General features: G+C 37.6%; 1 long non-coding RNA gene across 1 annotated transcript; it reads right to left on the bottom strand.

Moving 5' to 3' along the window:
• Positions 1–702: 702 nt before the first annotated feature.
• Positions 703–4,815, bottom strand: LOC139539291 (uncharacterized). The gene is made up of 2 exons (XR_011667919.1): positions 2,926–4,815; positions 703–2,745 (listed from the first exon to the last, which is right to left on the bottom strand). It is a non-coding gene; the product is annotated as an uncharacterized lncRNA (long non-coding RNA).
• Positions 4,816–5,627: the final 812 nt, after the last annotated feature.

The raw sequence follows: 5,627 nt of genomic DNA, 5'->3' as shown, positions 1-5,627 counted from the left end.
GCGACCCAACGTTGGAGACTTTCTTCAGCAAAGATGGCTGACAAAAATACTCTAATGGATATAAATGTAAAAGTAATTATGACGTCATAACAAATCATGCAAAAAAAATATACAGTTGAGAGAAATAAGTTAATGTAGAGACAAACGATTATGGATATTTTTTGTCATTAAGTTAATTTAAGAAAATCACTATTTAGCAAGCTAGTTGACTAGCTAACATTAGCCAGCTAGCTAGCTAATTAGTGTTGTTTACTTTTTTAGGGACTCCAGAGAAAACCAGCGAACTAGGCTGTCGTCTTGTGAAAGTGGATGTAAAGAATCTACCTAAAGCATTTACTGGAAATTGTATGTACAATTTTGTAAGCTTGCCTTGCTGATATTTGCAATGAAATGCAGCTGAAGTAACGTAGCTAGCTAACTATTTTCTGGCTTATTGGGTGGTGGAGGATAAAGATACCTATACACCTATGAATGTGTAGCTAGCTATGTAGCCGATCTGTGTAAAACGTTAAAACGTTTGCTTTAAATATTAGTATGGAACCTAGTAATGATCCTCAGCTATCATAGCCGGTTGTATCAACTTCAAAACAGTCTGAATGGTATAATGAGTTCATGGATTGAGTAGAATATAATATAACTTTATTGTGCCAAGGATGCAAGTCGTATATATACAGAACCAGTCAAAAGTTTGGACACACCTACTCATCATCCAGGATTTTTCTTTATTTTTACTATTCTCTACATTGTAGAATCATACTGAAGACATCAAAACTATGAAATAACACATATGGAATCATGTAGTAACCACAAAAGTGTTAAACAAATCAAAATATATTTATGTTTGAGATTCAAAGAGACAAGACTAACAAGGGAAATACATGAACTAATAGTACAGGTAGATAACAATAAAAACAATACTACAGAGAGACAAAATAAGTTGGAGGAAAAACAAAAAGAACTTCAGGAACTTATTCAAGAACGAACTAATGTAATCTATTACAAACATAAAACAAATTGAATGGAATATAGAGAAAAATTCCCAAAATTCCTCCTGAATCTCCAACCCAGGAACGCTAACAAAAATAATTTTCAGAAACTCGTTACTGAAGACGGATTCATCTATGATTCTCCTAATTATATTTTAAAAGAAGAAGCTAATTATTTTAAGCAGATGTGCTCTTTTCCGTCTCATCCTCTCCCACTGAATGAAGATTACGGTAAGGAATTCTTTCCAAATAATAAAAAAATATATATATATAACAAATATACAGAAAAATCTGTGCGAAAGCCAAATTACAGAGGAATAACTTTGAGGCTATTAAATCTTTCAGTCTGGAAAAACCCCAGGGCTTGATGGCATACCGGTAGAGGTATATCAAGCAGTTTTTGATATACTAAAAGCTCCATTGATAGATTGTTTTCACTACTCCTATAGAAATGGTAGTTTGTCAGGTACTCAGCAGGAAGGTCTGATTTCACTATTATTAAAACAAGACCCAGATGGCAAATATAAAGGTCCAGTCTATCTAAAAAAGCTGGATGCCCCTTACACTTCAATGTTGTGATGCAAAAATACTAGTGAAATGCATAAGCACTCAGAATTAAAAAGGTTTTACCAGGTATTGTTCATCCTGATCAGACAGGTTTTTTACATGGACGATACATTGGAGATAATATACGACAACTACTAGAAATAATAGAACATCATGAAACATCTAAGAAGCCAGGCCTGGTATTTATAGCGAATTTTGAAGAGGCCTTTGATAAAGTAAGAATGGATGTTATTTATAAATGCCTGGATTTTTTCAATTTCGGTGATTCTTTATAAAATGGGTAAAAGTAATGTATAGCAACCACAGGTGTAAAATAGTAAATAGAGGCTACTTCTCAGAGAGTTTTGAATTGTCAGGAGGAGTTAAACAAGGGTGTCCGCTATCACCATATCTATTTGTTATGGCCATCGAAATGCTAGCTCAATAACAACATTAGAGGATTAGAAATCCAAGGCTTAAAAACAAAGGTGTCCATGTATGCCGATGACTCAAGTTTTTTTATTACATACATAAGCTAGATCCCTGCAATGTCTCATTGAAGATCTAGATAACTTTTATGGACTCTCTGGACTAAAACCTACCAAAGTGTATTGGATCTTTAAAAAAATAAAACTTTTACATTACCCTGCAGTTTACCTATAAAATGGGCTGACGGTGAAGTAGACATACTTGGTATTCATATCACAAAAGATATAAATGAATTTCTACAATGAATTTCAATAGAAAACTTGTAAAAATAGACAAGATCCTGCAACCATGGAGAGGTAAATACCTGTCTATTTATGGGGAAATTGCCCTGATTAACTCCTTAGTCATATCTCAGTTTACTCACTTACTTATGGACCTGCCTACTCCTGATGATTCATTTTTCAAATCATATGAGCAAAACATATTTCGCTTTACAGGGAGAGAAACTGGGAATTGAATAACAGCAGTTGACATAGCTAAGTAAATGGAAGAATACTCTTATTGCAATGTAGATGGCTCTTAAATGAGCCTTTGGTTGTGCATAGTGTAGTCTATGGTGTTGGAGGTGAAGATCTCCTGCACACAGATTACGGGACACAGTTAGACGGGACACAGGTAGCCTTCACACGCCTGAATTCCCCCAGGAGGCAGTCCCAGATGGCCCTGGTCACCCAACCTTGCAGTGCCCTACACGGTAACTTTAGGCAATCCAGTTGCAAGTTATCTGTAGTAATATGGAAGATAATGTCATTATTAGACTTTTACATCACCAGGTCATTGTGGATTACTAAAGTATCATATCTTATAACAAATCATGATAACATTGAATTGATAGATGCATGTGTAGCATGTGACAACAGCGGGATCATATCAACCACAGCATCACAAATGAGTACATAAATACCATTTGAAACTTGATCAAAAATTTGAATCAGCTTTGTAGTGCTCAGGCAAAAAACACAATGTGCACCCCTTTGAGACCCCAGGACCAGGATTGAGACCCACTGCTCTTCATTGGGACCTCTTCATCTGCAGGCAGGCTTTCACAGCTCTCTGTATCTGAGGACAGAAAACATCACAAGAAACAGACTTCCTTATACTCAAATTAGACAGCACTGAATATTATGTTACTATTATCTCTGGCCTCACTTCTAGGGCCTGGAACTACACAAAAGTACCTGCCATATCCAGAATAGCCTACTCTTTCACTTTGACAATTAGGGCTGCTATCCTTTCACCCTCCTCCATGTCTGTTAGCTAGCTACCTACAAATGCATTTGGAGGTTGTTTTTTACAATGATAAATACATAAATATAGCTAGCTAATATGAAGTTAGGTAGCTGGTGATATTGAGTTCACTTAGCTAGCTATACAGTATGTAAAGTTGGCTAGATAGCTAGCTAGCTACGTTAGCAGCTCATTTGAGTTAGCATGCACTGTAGCTAGTTAGCTAATAATACATTATTTAATTTTTTTACATTTTCTAAATGTATTTACTTTTTGGACGATTGGACGATTGGATTTGGACGATTGGAAACAGGGCAGCAAAGTTTGTTTGTCACCAGAGCGGTTTAGCGCATATTACTATTTACCTTCGAATAAATTCAATAAAATTAAGAATGGATTAAACTATTTACCAATTTAATAACCAGACCGTCATACAAATTTGCTATGCTGAATTCTTGACACACAATCGAACGTGGTGCTATATGCTGCCAGCACACCCACAAGCGATCCACTCTGGGCGGCCGGAGAAGCACGTGGCAATTTACCATGTTCTAATGTACATGTACCGTAAGGGTAACTTGGGAAGTTTCTTTGGATGGAGGCACTCAGTTGTATGGATCTGTGCAAAACTGCTACAGTAAGTGTATTTTTTTATAGGATTCTTTCTCGCTGATGAAAGATAAGGTCCATATGTTTCGAAAGCTGTATCGCAAGCAATGATTATTGATGTTTCTAAATGTTACAACGCAGCGTCAGGATTGTAGTTCACATGAGGCAGTCGTGTGCAAAGTTAAAATGGCTGAGAACTGTAGAGAGAAAGCATAATGCCGTCTAGAGTTTTTTAGAGTTCGGTTTTATCTGACTAGCTCATGCTGGGTAGTTCTGGCTGTGTCTTGAAGGCACGAATACTTGCTAGCTACAGAATTACTTCGGGTCAGCAAGTTAGCAATGGATGTGCCACCAGTCAAGAAGAGAAGGACTGCAAGTCAGGTTCTTGGCAACAGCCTTCACACCAACCCTAGCAAACTAGCTGGCAAATTTGAGTGCTTTCAGCTTAGATGTCTTTAACTTCATCACAGTGATTATGGGTCATGAAGGTATAGACTTTATTTGGTGCCATCATGATCATAGCAGGAGAGTGACAGCCATGAACAGACAGACAGGCAGAGAGGGAGAGAGAGAGAAAGACCACACACCAACAGGTAAGATGGTGAGAAGTGCTTCTCCAAGGCCATAGAGTTCATAGACTGATGATCTGTCATGGAGTGAATCAATCTGAAAATAATAGGAAATTAGTTATACATTAGCATACAAAGAGTACAAAATGGATGTTTAAACCTATTTTTATATATTTTAAACGTAGCAAAATGTGTGTCCCCCAATGTCAGTCGCTCCTACGCCCCTGCTCTTTGGCCTAGTGCACCTTTTATCCCCAGGTTTATTAGGCATGAGTGGAAGTTTCTGGTGAATGAGAATGTTTGGATTTTGAACAAACTTCTCACCCTCATATTTGAGATACAAAAATAATCAGAAAGGTAGTAAGATTAACAAACCTTGCGAGTTGTAGACAAAAGTATAAACCATTTGGTATCGTAACCATAGGGATATCTGTGCCATTGTGGTGACTGTGACAGCATGGGCAGCACCATTGACACTATGCTATCTCCATTTTAAGGTAAAGTAGTCTTTTGATGTTTGAAAAAAGTACAAAGCTAATATTGATGACTTACCTCCACATGCAGTGTTGGAGTCTTAAACCAAATCTTGTCATTAATTTATTGTGGCCACTAGATGGCAGTCATGTAGCGTAAAAGCCATTTCCAACTAGGCAAACCAATTTGAAGAAGACAAATCTCTCTGATCATTGGCTGATCGCTCTCAACCTATAGGAATCACCACCCAGTTGACTACTTTAAAATGGTGGAAGCCCTCAATGACAATGTCCATGCAAAAACAGGTTATTTCCAATTTAATGATCTCTATACATCTCTATGAAATGATCTCTATGCCCTGAAAGAACTTCATTGGACTCTGTGTAAACTGGAAACAACATATCCTGAGGCTGCATTTATTGTATCTGGGGAGTTTAACAAGGCTAATCTGAAAACACGGCTCCCTAAATTTGATTAGCATATCGAATTGAAAATTCTGGATCATTGTTACTCAAACTTCCGCGATGCATACAAAGCCATCCCTCGCCCTCCTTTTGGCAAATCTGACCACGACTCCATTTTGTTGCTCCCAGCCTATAGACAGAAACTAAAACAGGAAATGCCCGTGCTCAGGTCTGTTCAACGCTGGGCCGACCAATCTGATTCCACGCTTCAAGATTGCTTCGTTCACGTGGACTGGGATATGTACCGGATAGCGTCGAACAAC

This window comes from Salvelinus alpinus, chromosome 15, assembly GCF_045679555.1.
Source record: "Salvelinus alpinus chromosome 15, SLU_Salpinus.1, whole genome shotgun sequence".
NCBI lineage: Eukaryota > Metazoa > Chordata > Actinopteri > Salmoniformes > Salmonidae > Salvelinus > Salvelinus alpinus.
This window is presented reverse-complemented; position numbering and strand designations above follow the sequence as displayed.